Raw genomic sequence first — 16,437 nt, 5'->3', positions numbered from 1 at the left:
CCTTCTTATTATGGACCATGCTGTAGCAGATAGATACATATTGTGACCTGTTGGTCATGTGATGGCCCCTCAGACCACAAGGATGCCATGTCCTGAGTTCTGATATCTCCAGGCCACTTACGTTCCTGATGAAGAAACCTCTGACCTCATTGGAAACAAAACTAGAATCCACCCAGTTTGATACAGTATCCCCTTTGTTTATCAAGATGCAGTTACAGAATCTGGGACGACCTTTTCAAATGTAAATTAATGTAAGTAACTTACCAAGGGCAATGTCCTGTCTATGTCCATATCCTGTCTTTTGAAGAAGGAGTCTGTGTTTGTTGGGAGTGGAAGGTGTTTAACATAAAAATGATGATATTGCATCAAGGCGATAAATAAGTGCGTAAATATGTGGACAGGAAGCAGGATGACGGATAGCAGCTCTCGCTGCAGCCCATTAGATGTTGACAGCTTCTGCAAGGGAAGCAGGCTGGAATCTGTGGCCTGTAATTCTGTCTCATTACCACGCCAGTCTGCACTTCCTCCCCTGGACCTTTAATTCATCTCTTATAGTTTGCCTGTCGTTGGCCTTTGTTTTATAGCAAACTAACTTGCGTGCTATGATGCCTGATTTATGGCAGTAATTGAGTGCCTACAAATCAGAGAATATTTTCATTGATTACATCAAATTGTCTAATCTTTTCTATGTTCTTGGCCCCTGATTGGGTGGTATTTACTGATTGCCTCTTCCTAACTTAAAAATCAATCAGTGGCCACAATCAGAGTGGCTGGATGAATCCAGGCCAAGGCAGCTGCTCCTCCTCCATCAAATAATCTCCAAGGCATCAAATGAATTCTAATTCTAGAAGAAGAATTCTTATATAGTTTAACTCACTGGTTATGTAACACAACACACATTGTACATTTCACCAGTATAAACGGAAGTGTATGAAATCAGTTTTTAACTGTGCTAGCGGCATGGCTCTAGGGATGTTAATGTTGGTCTGTCGGTTGTTTTCAATATCTGAACAATTACATTGACATTGGTGATCATCATTGCCACCATGAGGTCGACATTGTGGTTTGGATGAAATGTCTAAATAACTATTGTGCGTATGGTTGCCATGAATTGCTAACTTCAACTGATGTTAGCATTTAGCTCATTTAGTACAGCCTTATGGAGCCGCTAGCATCGCTGTTGACTCTTAAGATAAGGTATAAGGTATTTATATCCTATAAAATTGCCCTACTCTCTGCCCTGAAAAAGAAGTAATGTAATAAATAGATTAATCAGATAAAATAAAAACTATAAACAGCATATGAGAGTGATGCTACAGTTTGTCTAGTAGTGTGATAATGTACTAAAAATCACACGAGAATAAAAAACTTCTCAGTTTTCAAACATAATACAACAGTGTGTCTATTGGCTAACTGTGCACATCTGCTCAGTCAAAGTTGAACAAAAGTAAACTCTGACATATGAATCCACATGAGCAGGCTGGAGTTTGCACCATATCCAATTTTTTGATAATGCCATATTACTACGTTTTAGTGTCTTATCTTTGAAGGACAGATTTCTTCAGTATCAGAATCGCTTAAAAAATGACCTAATGACTGTCTTTACAGTGTATTTACAGTGTCAGCAGGATATCACTAATATGACAAAGATAAGACATTTAAGACAATACCAGAGATACACTTACAGTCTTACAGCCACTGTTGCAGTCAGACTGCATGTTTCCAGCAATATCTAAATCTTATTTCACTCCTCTGCAGCTGCTGTAGCTCTTGTCACTATCAGACTCATTTTCCTGACAGTGACCCTAGCTTTCACTTGCACTTTTGACATGAGCTGACTTCCTGATACAAGGTGTGGCGGATAATTATAGAATGCATTCAGGGCAGCAGAGGTGTGTTGCTGTCCGGGCTGAATCTAATGCAGTCACATCTGCTTAACTTCACCATGCGGCAGCACCTACAGGTCTAGGAGGGAGAAAACAAAGCGACACAGAGAGAGGGAGACACTGCCGGTGAGACTGGACAGGTTTAATGCGCTGGCCACTGGCGTCTCAGACAGCATTGAACAACAAGGAGGAATCCGCACGTTTGTGGAGGGGACGTGGGATCAGTGCGTGTGATATGAGTCTGTGATGACAAGTGCTGATTTATATTGAGGTGGACGTGGATGTACAGAGCCCTGAGGGCAGCTCACCTACTCACACATTACCGTCACTGTCAGGAGGGGACAATGAGACAGAGAGGGGGAGAGAAAGAGGGGGAGAGTTTTCTTCATCCAGTGTAACCACAAGGAGCAAGACTCTCAGTACCTGGAAACTACATGCAGTTTTCTTACATTACGTGTTACATTAAAGGAATAATCTGCATTTGTCTGCAGCCAAAAATGTGGCTATACCTTAATTTTATTTTTTACTCTCCTTAGAAAAACAACAGCATAAATTGGTCAGCAACTGTCTTTGTAACCTAAATGTAAACATATATCATGTTTATGTTTAAGTGACAAACCCTTCTTGTGGCCGTAGAAATTATGAGCAAAGGTGGAAATAGTGGGACATTGTTGTAGAGTTCGGGTTGGATAGATGGGTCAACAAAACTTTTTTTTTTTTTTTAAAACTTTAACCAAGTAGTTATTTTTTTTTTTTATGCATAAATATCTAAACCTTAACCATGGCTATACATTCCCATGACAATATCCACCATTTTTATATTATATATAATACATTTTGCATTCAGGAAGGGTTATTTCACCAAGGGTAGTGTTTTGGCTCAGTGGTTAGCGCTGTCACCTCACGCAGGAAGTCCTGGGTTTGATTCCCTGGCTGGGGCAGGGCCATTCTGTCTTGAGATTGTATTCTTCTCCCCATGTTTGCATGGGCTTCCTCTGGGTGCGCCTGTTATTGCTATTCTCCTGTTAGTATACCCTTGACCCAAGCCACAGGCTGAGCTCGGAGTCAATGCCGTTGGGTGCCTGTACAGTGGGTGGCCCACTCCTGCTAGTACTTAGGCATGAGCTTAAATGCAACAAATTCGCCTATGGTACTGTGTAAGATTGTATATGGACAATAAAGTTAAATCTGTTCTATTCTATTCAATTCAATTTCAATTAAATTTTATTTGGTATAGCGCCAATTCATAACAGAATTCTCAGGACCATGATCGCGGTTTCAAATAGAGCAGGTCTAGACTGAATTCCTTGAACTAAATGTGATTGCTAAGGTACTGTGTTTTTGAGCTTTTATAGGTCGCTGTTACATGAAAAAAGTGTAATGCAAGAGTGATATTTTGTATGCTACCTCTGCCAGAGTTGCAACATTTGATATAACTAAATGCAAAAAATGAAAATGTAAGTGAGTGTGTGAGGTGTGCATTCTCAAAGTGTGTGCTAGAGAGAGAGATGGCGAGAGAGAGGGAGGCATGGCGTGAGAGCAATTACCCTCAGTCATTTCATCTGCTGACATACACATTGTAGGATCATTTTAAAACTGCAGGTCTGAAATGGGAATTTTTAAGCTCAGCCATTAAAATCTAAGAATTCAAATAACTTTCTTCATTGAGAATTTTATAGATTCCACATTACAAATGACCTTGAAAAGAAAGGCAAAAAAGATTCTAATGAAAAAGTGCTTGCTGGGATAAAGTTACAGAGGAGGTTAAATGGTTTAAAATGGTTGATAAAGGTCCAAAGCTGGCTGTATTCACTGAGTACACCAGTTTGTGGTGTACTCAGACAACACAATAAGATGAAAGGTGATTCTTAGGAATCAGACTCATCACATGAATGGCATAATGCTGTGGTTACGCAGGACTACAATTACACCAATGAAAAAATCTGTTTTCTGTATCATGTTATCCGACAAATTACATTATTACAAATTTTCTTTGATGATATCGCAGCCTGTGATCTTTCAAAGGAACAAAACATTATGAACCAAAACTGTTCCATTGCAATCAACCCTTGATGAGTAAGCCGTCTTTGACTGATTAAAAACTCCAACATACATTTTTGAGGTACTTCCTGTTTGGTCTGTCTCACATCCCTGCTTACGGACAGCACCCTCCTGTGTGTTGAGTGTTTTTTTCTGTTTGCTACATTAAAGGCCCCTAAAATATTTACAGAGTTCCTTTTAATAACTGCCTTTCCCTCACAGGTTTTGTTTTCTGTCTCTGTGCTTCTAAGCATCTCTGCAGCTCCAGTTTGATTTTGCTCCATGAGAGATTACAGTGATAAGAAAATCTAAACATCCGGCAGGTTTATCCTTCATAGGCTATGTTTTCAATGGCGTGCATTGTCTCTGACAATTAGCCCTGAGTCCTCGGTCGCAGGCCTTGCCTTTATTGTATGCTGACAGACAATTCCCCTTGGGGTGGCAACTCTGCAGCCACACAGAGACAATAGAAAGACAACAGAAAAGACAAACCACAGAAATGAGCTATGAGAAACAGCATGGCTTTTAACTCCTTTGGGGGAATAATCCCGCCAACAAGTAAAGGCAGGTTACATCAAGCTCATCCACTGTCCAACTCGCTTGAGTGGCTATCTACTGTTTTCTCCTCATATCATCTCAGCAGCACTCCCCCGCCTCTTCTCCCACCAACTCAACCCCCACCTTCAGCCATGCGCCATCAATAAATCCATCTGGGAGATCAATGCTGCAGCGAATCACTAAAAGTTATCAGCTGAAGCCCTGCCAAATCAGCAAACACAATCACTATGTAAATCCATCTTTACTTCTCCTCCACAAAGACAGGCTTGCTTTGAGTGTAAGGGAGATCTGAGAACTAAATGTGTGAGAGAAATGGACAATATTGGCAACTCTAGCTGGTTGCTGAACCTTAGAACATTAAAGTATATGGTTCAGAACACAGTTCTCAGCACAGTGCTGAGGTGTTGTCTCAGAGGAGTTTCATATTCTCACAAGAATCAACAAACTCCCACACTGGCAGCACAAAACAGCTCAATAATAAAGCCAAATAGCCAGTAATACACAGCATCACATAATGAGTATCTGGCATGCCTTCAGTTGTTTATTCTATCTGTATGATATGAACCATAACAACAGCTACTATGTATGTTTTCATGTTTACTACAAAGTTGCCATGGGCTGGTCATTTATATGCTTAGATTGAGCTCTGATGGTGACATCTGGGCTTCTGTCAGTCATGATGCTGCTGCAGCCCCCACCTTCCCCATCGCCGTGGGCAAACCCCCCTCTACTGCTCCTCTCTCTCGCTCTCTTTCAGTCTCTCTGTCTCTCTCCCCCCTGCACTCTCTCCCCTAGACAGCTTGGTCACCCAGGCCTGCAGGAGAGGGTCTCACTGTGATGAAATAGAGGTAGGCAGTTGTTCCTTCAGCCCCAGGGTCATTATTTAAAAAGTGACAGAGACTCCAGTGAGTGAACGTGAGAGAGGTGAGGAAGCTGGGAGGGTGAAGAAGAAAGAGAGGAGAGGAGAGAGAGTAAGAACGGTACTCAGGAAAAAAGGGAGGGAGGAGGAGAGACATGGGGGGGCGGGGGGCTCAGTTGTGCAGGTGTATTGTCCAGCGGAGGGAGAGGGTGCTGGGAGACAAATGAATCCAGCAGGCATTTGGTACACACCGGAGATTGCTTATCGATCCAGATCGCAGTATTCAGGCCGGCCTGAGAGAGGGCTGAGAATTTTCTGAGGGAGTTAATAACCTGGCAGCTCAGCTGTCTTGTCCAATTCACCAAAGGCAGAGGCCTAATCAGGGCTGGATTCCTTTTTCTGTCTGAGGAGGGGGCGGCTCTAGCCCTCCACCCTCTCTTTCAGCTTTGGCTTCTCTCTCTGTCTCTCCATCTCTGTTGCCCTCCCCTCAACCCTCCCTCCGTCCACAGCCCCTCACTTCCACTCCATCGGAGCTCTGAAAGTGATTGAAATGACAGCCTATAGAAAGAGGCTAATCAAATTGTTTATTATCAGTCTGAATCAATATGTATGGATTGTTAAAACATCAAAGTCAGCCCCTGGAAAAGTAATAGTCAACGGCCAGCAGCAGCTGCTCAGCCAAGGCTGGGTCCCTGGGAGCCTCGCTCCATTTAAAGCGACTTTCACTCTTACTTAAGTCCTGATGACCCGACGAGGTCAGTTGGCTGAAGGGGATGTACATGGATGTGCTACAGCGCCGCTGACTAAAACCCCTCTAAACTTCCTTCCAGCTACTTAAATACATGTCTGTTGAAGCTGACTGATAAACAATCTATCAACTAAATAAATGAGCCACCATGGTACTGAGATAAAGACCATCGCTCACCTACTGTGCTCCGAGCAATATTTTGGACTACTGGTCATTGGTTCTCTCAAATTCAATATTTTGCACCCATCCTCTCCTTTGAATCCAACTCTCCTCTCTTCAGGAAACCAGTCTGGATTGCAAATGAGGTCAGGCTGATGAATGAGTCAGCTGAAGGGATCAAATTGCTTTGAGATGGACATTGTAGTGGGTTTCAGGCCGTGAGACAAGCTGGCATGGAAGATTGATGGATAGCCATTGTCCATTCATTGGTGCTGAGTGTGACACCTGATGTTTGGCTGGGGTCTCCCCTCCACCTCCGACACCCCACAAACACAAGGCACGTCGTGACTTGATAGAATGATTAGACACTGAATGATATCTTCTTCTGCAGCTCTCTATCTTGACCACTTTACTGCTAGCAAACATTAAGATGGATCACAATGTCTACAGCCACCGGGTCAAATGTGAGAGGATTTGGACTGCCTTACAGCGCACAAATTAAATAATTTGCAATCAGGTCAAGTTATAGTGTAGGACATATTAATAGTGACAAACTCAGACTCAGCCACAACCGTGTCATCCCATTGCCCTCATTTTGCTCCCAATGTTTCTGTCACTCATTTCAGTGGAGTCAGATTGCCAATTTGATGAAGCTAGGTCACCATTTCAAACAATACACTAATCCATATAACTATAGGAGAAGCTTCCTAATTGGAAGTCCACTCAGCTCCTTATTATCAGGTCCATTACATGAGCCACATAAAGGCACCGTCATCCATCATACACCAAATTTGTTCCGTCATTTTTCTTTTGGATGGAAGATAAGGACCATGGGGCCATATTGATTTTATAAAAAACATGAAGCTGAGACTCCAGAAGTGGAATGTTTGCCTGTTATCGATAATTGGTCTAATAACCATGACAGACAAGAAAAAAAAGAAGAAAGAAACGCACATCTGGGCCTGACGCTGTCAGAGGGAGAGGTATCTCAGAAATGGCCCTGTGGAACATTTTTGTTTTAATATCTTTATCTTCACCTTGGAGTTTTATTATTAATTTCCTCAGTTTATCTCTGTTCAGAAAGAAGACAAAAATACACAATGAACAGACATGATAGTCACAGCAATTAAAAGTACTGTCAGAGAAAGTAACTCTTGACTCATTTAAAAAAGAAATGCTGTTGTTGTTTTTTGTTTGTTTTTTAATTTGCTACATTTGTCCATACTTTCAAGTTAGGTATGTTGGACCAACACAGACCAACCAAGTCAGAAAAACAAATAAATTGCATGTTCATGTCAGTGCTTGTTTTAAAGTAGAGAAAGATGAATAGTGAAATTAGACTTACAATAACTACATTTTCTGATGCCTATGCAGTAAGTTGCATCTCCAATTTGATATATTCAGAACTCCACTGATTTAGCATTGCACTCCTACAACACTGAATATACTTACTTAAGTAAACTGTTATTCAGGCTTGCAGAGTGATACAAATATTTTGTTACATCATCAAACAATCGTGTTGACAGTTTTGTACTACAAATTCTATAGCCCCACCAAGAAATAATTAATCATTCAACTGACCGTAGCAAGAAAAAAATCTCTGGTGCTGCCTTTGTAGAACACTTTAAATGTATTACAAGGACCTTTTAACTATGAAACCGTCTCAATTTAATGCTGATGCCTCTAGATGACCTAAATAAACAAACCAGGCCATCAGCGAGAAGACTGGCTTTTCCCATCTAGCTATTCTTAATGCCTGCCACTGGGTGGGATTTGGTCAGATTCAGACAAAAACAGGTGGTGGAAACACCACTATCTTTGTCCACAGGGGCCCCAAAATCAACAAAAAATGAAAGTTCCTTGTAGGTTCTTTAATTTTACATAGTAGAAAACTACATCTCACCTACCACCCTTGCACACAATCATCTTATAATATCTACAGAAGAATGTATGTTATGTAAAGCTCCAGGTGCAAACTTCTTCTGAAATTATCATTTTATCTGTTGCCACCATCGTTACAAAAGTATATTAAAAAAATGTAAAAGATACAAAAAATTGTATGAGTAAAACTCAATAACTGTAGCAAACATGAAGGGGGTTGTACACTCACACTTCGTCCCTCCCTCCTTTCCCCTCTGTCTCCTCGCTCTCTCCTCCAGACAGAGCCAGCTATGAGCGGTAGCTGATGGCAGGGTTACAGTAGGGTTCTTGCCAAAGTAGTGCTGGGCACGTTGCTGCATAGTAAACACCCAGGGCTCCTGCTCTTGACATGACGGGGGTCTCTAATTAAAGAGTGCAATGAGACACCCCTAGCCAAGGCTCTCCCTATCAGCCATACACCCACAATTAAGTCCTCCATGGGATCCAAGGCGCTGCATTATTGATGGAGCAGAACGTTTGATTAGAAACTCTTAACACAGCTCCGGAACAGAACAGCCAGTCCACTGTCATTAAACACCACTTAAACCAAGTCAAAACATACCAGTTGGACATGCTTCTTAAACATCCGGGTTATGATGGAGATGGGTTGGGGGGAGCAACTGGATTGAATATCAATGCTTGTTGCAATATCTTCGCTTGCATATGCTGAAGGGTTTTAGCCATATAGTGTAACAAGGTAAACAATATACCTGCAGGCCAGTTAACAGACGTTTTCTTGATGACTTGCAGGGAAGAGGAAAATAGTGGATTTTACATCCAGGAAACACATGTAAGAGATAAAAAAAAGCAAGTGAACCGCAACAATGTCAGCCCTCCATATGATGAGTCAGTGAATGTTTGAAATTATAACAACCCCTTCACCAGGAAATATGTACTTACATCAAAGCCAAGCTGCTCTAAGTGGGGCTAAACAGTATTACCGGCCCACAGTCAATCAACTGTTGCCTAGTGCGTAGATAATGCATCACTTCATATCAAAAGCCCTGCTAATGAGAACAGGATGATGTATACAATACCAAAACATGCATACAGATGTGTAGATGTAACATGTAGATGGGGATGTAATGGGGTGTCAAATTAAAGCATACAACAGCATGCTGGAACATGTAGACTGAGGTGTAGGCTTCACTTTAAACATGTATGCTTTTGCCCCTTAAAATAAACTACACACAGCACAGGAGGCTTGTGTTTGTGTGGGAGTGAATTTCTACAAGAGGCTATCAGACGATTGTTTTTTTTTTTGTATGCGCATTTGTGTGTCTGCAGAAGAGTAGAGGGAATACTGCAAATTCGTCCGCTTCGCCTCTGCAATAGGCCTAATTAATACACACTCAAGGGTTGATAACATTGTGGCTGAAAGTAGATCTCCTTAAGAGATACTTAATCCAGCTAAAGATTGCACTGCTCCCCTCTCTTCCATGGCATCACAATCAAAGGTATTGGGTGGGTCTCTAGTGGACTCATTAGCAGACTGCTCAGCGGTGGGGGTCTTGGCTAAGGCGCAGCTTCCCTCCTACAGCCCCCTCACCCCCAAATGCACACACATAAACCTCATCCTCCCTACATACACCCACCCTACAGAAACACACACACACACACCACTTGCTGACCTGAGCAATCAGAGATGCTCGTATTATTATGACATTCATTAAGCATCACTGATGGAAACCCTACACACTCTCATCAGCTCTGTGATTAATCACCACCTTATTGGCAAGCCGCAAACCTCCCACTATCTGTGTGTGTGTGTGTGGTTGAGATCTCTTCTTACTAGGGCAGGGGTCAGATATCAGGGACAGGAGTGATCAGTAGCTACTCAGTGAACATAATCCTGGCTAAAGAATGTTCTGGCAGCACCTTTTACGCAAGTGTTGCCACCTAAATATATCTCACGACAATGAATAAAACACCTAACTTGACCAATAGGTATTTTAAGAGTCAGTGTGTACTTAAAGTACAATTTATCTAGAGTAAATAAAAAAGAAATAAAAAAATCAATTAAAATAGTTAAGCTGGTAAAACAACTTGGAATATGACCTATCCACTGAGAAAATGTATAAAGATGAACCTTACTACAATGCATTCTGCCTCCATCTAGAAGTCATGGCCCCTGTATGGAAAGCCACTGTGGTCTTTTTATCAGTAATAATCTGTATATCTATCCTGGTACCTGATCTGAATTCATAATACAGCAGGTTAGTAAGTGGGATCAGGTTAAAGGGTGCTGAGCCATGTTAAAACACTGCAACACAGGAGCATGCATCATGTCCACGCATTAATAAAAGGCAACTATGCTATCATTATAAGCACCATACGTGCCCGGGCTCCACTTCCTGGCTGCTCTAATAGCTAACTGGTCAAGGGTGATTTATCTGATAAACTGCTTTTGTGTTCCACAAGCCTGAGAGATGGTTTAGTTTAGCCTAGTCTGCCATAATGTGCTTTATAAATACAAAAACAAATGGTTGCCTAGGGAGGAGGAAAGATGTAGCTTGTATATTTGTGTTGGGTGGGGTGTGTGTAGGTCAAATTGTATCCTCTTGTGCCTCGGGGGGAGACAGGAAGAGCCTGAGTTATAACTCTTCCATCACCTGCCTTCTGCCTCCCATGCATTACTCAGGATATAGCGCAAATTGCAGCCGGCATCCATTAGTTCTTTTCAGGGTTAATATTGATGTAGATATCATTCCTATCTGCTGTGTCATTTATTTGAAATACTATGTGCGAGGACTAGCTCCGGCAGTGAATCAAATCAATTGATAGAGCAGTTAGCCTTGCAGCCCGGGCTGCCTGCGAGCTGCCGAGCGAGCATGAAATATTATGGAGATTGTTCTTTAAAGTGATCTCTTCATCATCATTTGTCTGCAGCCTGGGCGATCCTATCCCCTACTGCTGCGTTCCTCTTGGGCACCAGCTGTCATAACTAAATCAGCCGGATAATGCAGTCGTGCGCACAGTTCTACCGCTTACCCCTGCAACACCCGCCATCACCCCCCACCCGTCCCCCCGCACCCGCTGCCTCCCTCCTCTACTCCCTTCACCCCCTCACTGCTGCAGCCACACATGTCAAGGAGCATCCAGAGAGTCGCTCATCATCGCCACTGATGGCCCTCCTCTCTGGGGCCTGCTTGTTTATGTCACTTCCTATGTGCGGGGCTGCTAGTTCATGTCACCCTCTGTAGCAGGGGAGGGCACGCCTGCTGTTTTACTTCATGTTTGGCTGCTCGTGACGGGCAGAGAGGTACCGCCGAGCTCAGTGACAGTCCTCCTGGATGTTATGATGGCCAGTTGAGCTGCCAGTCTGCACTATGCTGTAAGTGAATATGACGGAGACAGTTTTTATGGTGCTCTTCACAGTCTGTTAGCATGCGGCTGGATGACTGTTTTTACTGCCCATAAATGGAGCGGCGTGCATATTTTCTGAGTCATTAGGAGGACAGTCAGGAGACATACTCAGAGGGAGACGCGCGCCACTTAGGCCAGGCCGTTTACCATTGTAAAAACCTCATCACTGAGCCTCTCAGAGTGATGTAAACTCTTACTTGGAGAACATTTCCATGTGTCAGTGAGAGATGAGATGAGAGGGCATCTTCAATGACAGGACCCAAGGGCCTCAGAGGAAAAAGCTGCATTATTCAGTGCCAGGACACCCAGATCCGGGAGCCAGTCATGCCATCCTGATCAGTGCTTCATAGCCTACTGATATTACAGTCAACAGACTCTGGGTATGGTAACAGTAAAGACGGTGCCTTGCTTAACTCTGCAATTTTCCAAATGAATGCTGAGAGGGCACCAACTAAATGCACACAATCTTTGGAGGCTATAATATATCTACATTTTGAATAGAATCACTCAAGATATCTTTCATTTGAAGAAAATGCTGACATTTTTATTTCATGACAAAACAACAATTACACCACCACCCCAAATACAGTCTGGATATTATTCTCTGGGAAAATAGTATCAAGTCATACATTTATACCGATTATGTGCTGACAAAATAGGCATCTATATTGTTGAGACAATGATGTCAGACCACAGCCAGTTACATTTATATTTTCTAAACAAGTCACTGGGCAGCCTGGCCAAGGCGGTGACATCTGCATGACTCTTCGTCAGAGGAACAATGAGGGCTCTTAGCAGAGAACAGAACCGCTATTTGTCACTGTACTCTGATAAAATTCATACAGGGGCATTGTATGGGCCTGAAAATGGATGTTGAATCCATTAATCAAAGCCAGATGGATTACGTGCTCTATGGGTTATGTCCCGTTGCTTACTCTAGGAGATACAGAGGTTTAAAAGGCCATGGCGTGTGAGTTTGTGGGTGTGTATGTGAGTGAGTACATACATACACATGCACTTGTGTGTGTCAGTTCCCAATGAGTGATGATGACCACTGGCTCACCATATTGATCAGGAGAGCTAGAGGAGGGGTGTGAGATAGATAGCCACACACCAGCAAGAACACCACAACCATCTCTGCACGATCTGTGCACAAACACGGCTGGGGTGAGGAAGTTCATGTGTAGCTCAGTGCATGTGAAGGGTATAATTTAAGCTTTGTTATTATTTTTTTACGTATTAAAATGATTAAAAGCAGCAAGAAAAAGAGGTATGCAAGTGAGTTAAACAAGATGCTTAAAAAACAGAAATTAAGGAGGAAAAAAGGGATCAAGCAGGGTGCAAAGAATGCCAGGGTTAATAAAAATAATGGTTTAGAATACCACTGAGACCACCCATCCTAAAAATGTAAGCTATGCACTCACGCCACTGTAAAATACCATTGGCATATGTTATGCAGATGTAACCATCGCTATAGACCTGTATTATAGACTAAAGTTGAATTTTGGCTTCATTTCAAAGAGAAGCTGTGCATTTACAGGAATCAGAAGGTGCAAAAATTGCTTGCCAAGTTCCTGCTTGGTTAAAAGATTTGTGTTAAAATATAACACTTTGGTTCTGGTGGTAAAACCAAAAAAGCAAGACTAATGCTGGATGAGTGAAAAGTACTGTATAGGTGTGACGCAGGGTATATTCGTTGTCGCATTAAATGAACTTATATATAATATCTACCAAATTCTTGAACTTGAGGTTTTTGCCTGAAAGAAAAGTCTGGATATTTATAAAAACAGAGAACAATCATATTGGACAACTACCAGTCTTCCACAACAGATTGTGTTGGGATTGTGACTCACACTCCAACAACAGCTGGATGCCATCCCCACCCAGCTTCCCAGCGCTGATTGGACAGGTAGATGCAAAGAGCGCGTTGCTTCTCTCTGCAATTTTCCACAGATTCAGCAGAAAGTATTTTATAGTGCATTTTTTTGTCTCACCAATCCAAACAATGTGTGTGCGCTCTATACCGTCATACACATGGCTCTGGTTTGGCTTGGCAAAGTGGATTTCTCTCTCTCTCTTCCTGTGGTTATTAATTATAGAGATATTGTTCTGGCACAGAGTGCAAGAGGGCTGCTAGATAGCTTTGGAGATTCATCTAAAGTGAGACTCTGAAGTTTAATTTCAGCGTTGGACTTTAATATCCCTTTGCCTGGTCCAAGTGGTGCTCTGTTCTGTCTCTGTCGACTGCGCAGTGTAGGGACACGCAGGGGCTCTGGCAGAGGAGGAACAGCCAATGTAGGACAGCCTCTCATGGCTCCCTGGGGGCAGATCTGTGCAAACTACACTACAAATTACACAGTGGGTTGCTGTGCACCCTAAGCCAGTGTAAACAACAACACCATTTCCCCTCTTATACTATGAATCAAACTGAACTTATATGACCCATGTCTGAGTCCACACCCATACTTTGTACGCCCCCAAACCCTTTTAATGACACACCTACATAGTAGTGTTCAGCCCCAAGCTTGCTTCCTCTCTCCCCCTCCCACTGACTTCATTCATGAAAACTCCTCCTCCCTACGCCCCACCGCTCTCAGTGTGTCACACCATGCAGCTGTTTCATTTTAGGAACCGGGGACTCCAGAAGTTTGCCTCGCAGCCACCAGACTGCTCTCAGAGCCAATTGGAAACCACAGCCAATACTTGTCCGAAGTGCTCTGGCAAAGTTAAATATAGAGCCCCTCAGTTGTTGTAAGAGATTTAATAAATTCCTCCTTCAAAGTTTGCATAATGCTCTCTGGTTTAAAAGACCAAAGTCCCCTTGCTTGTTATTTCCCAGGCCTATTTGTTGATCTCTCATTGCTGGAATATAGCATTTCAGTAATGGTCTGCTGCAAACCAGCTGATGTGTTTAATAAACTTTACTGTGCCTCAGTCTGGGAGCTACCTCCCACTTAGTTACAGACACGGAGGAAGGCAGTGGGCCATAGCAGTGGAGAATGATTCATTAACACTGTTAATTCAGCAATTAAATAGTCACTATATATAACTTAAAACCTATAATCAATAACCTATTAGTCATAGTTAGGTATTTTTATCATCGTTAGGCAAAATCCCCCAAAAGCTTAAGATTTGATGCATTTTCTGATATCATAAGTAGCCTACAGAAGGTTACATGTTAAAAAGTAGTTTTATAGTTGAACAAATGCTCTTTAATTATAATCAAATGTGTATACATTACTGCCTACAGAGCTGCCCCCTTAAGAATTCACCCTAGACTATTAATTTTGCTAATATAAATTATACTGAAAAATATTCAGATTATAGCCTTTAATAACATCATTCACGTCTGAGCTGTCCCGTAATGCCTCACATATTTTACAAGAACTGTTTTCAACAAAGTAATCTGATTCCACCAAGCAGTCTGATTGGTCCAAGATGTGTTGTGCAGTTATGTATTGGTTGCCATGCCAACCCATGTGGTAAACAGGAAAATGTAGCAATCACCAATGTTTTCACCAACAAAGCAAAACATTTCTTCATTTGACCAAAAATACTGGTACAGAATTAACTTGCTGAAAGTCAGTATGTATCTGCAAAGTATTTCATTTTGTATTGTTGTCTAAATTAGACTCATCTGACCCATTAAAAAAAGAAAATTACATGTAAACAAAAACAGTATTAGTTAATTCTAAATAATATAATATATATGTTGTATATTTAATTTTAAGTAATATATGACCATATAATGAGTAAAAGAAAAAAAACAGATAAAAACATATAAACACACACATATATATAACATATAAATATATATTATGTTTGTTTTGTTTATTTTGGAACTGTAGTCAAATTCCCTGTGCATAACCACACTTGCTCAAGCAAACTGTGATTCTGAAGGTCACAGTTTACTCACGTTGTGCACCTGATCTGAGTCCTTCCACTTTTCTCTGCTTATCTAAAAGTATTTATCAACACTTTTAGAAACTCTGGAAGCCTGCAACCAGGGCGGCACACACATGTACATCCTTAGATATCAGTAAAAGTAGTCAGACTGGCAGAGTCCTTCACCAATATGCGAACCAGCTGCAGGCCTCAGCCTGGCAGTGTGCTCTGCTTCAGACAGAGGGGGCTCTGTGGTGGAGGTCTGTGTCACGCCATCAGAATGTGTGGCAGTGTGCTGTGGGTCCTGAGAAAAAGAGCCCGGAGCTCTGCATTATCAGCTGGGTTGATAACAGCATGGAAAAAGTGAGGCCAACAGGAAAGACATGCAGGGATCCTTCCCAGACCTGGCCACTGTTCTCTTTTCACTGCCAATAACCCTCAACACGGTTCATGTTTAGAAAGTCTTTTCGCTCAGAAAGTGGTCTATGAATGCTGGCCCGCAACTATACTGTTTTGGCTTACTCTCACCACTCTCATAACGACAGTTTTAGCTACAGCAAGCAGCTGTTTTCAGAAAAAAGCTCCAAAAACCCACTGTCTACTACCTGCTAGACAGACACATTTAGCTGGCGAACATAGTTTAGCATTTAGCAGCTACAGAGCCAGATATTTCTCTCAAGAGTTGGTGGAATCCAAAAACAGAGCTAAAAGAAAAGTGAAAATTAGACTCAAGCTGCCAGGTGACAGAAACAAGACTTCAAATGAATGATAATGTGGATGTATAAATATTAAACTGTTCGCTATATCAGCTGAAAAGGTGCTGCCCCGAAGTGGCCAAAAAATCTGTTATTTCAGGTTTAAGGAGACTGAGGGCAAATTTGAAAGCAAAAATGAAAGGATGATGTCAAGAGTTCCTTATAAAAACTTTTCTTCATCCAAATATAAAACAACAAAAGAGAAAAGAGAAATATATATATATATATATATATATATATATATATAGATATATAACATAT

Source organism: Morone saxatilis, unplaced genomic scaffold, assembly GCF_004916995.1.
Source record: "Morone saxatilis isolate NCDOM2014 unplaced genomic scaffold, NCSU_SB_2.0 Contig11, whole genome shotgun sequence".
NCBI classification, from domain to species: Eukaryota; Metazoa; Chordata; class Actinopteri; family Moronidae; genus Morone; species Morone saxatilis.
This window is presented reverse-complemented; position numbering follows the sequence as displayed.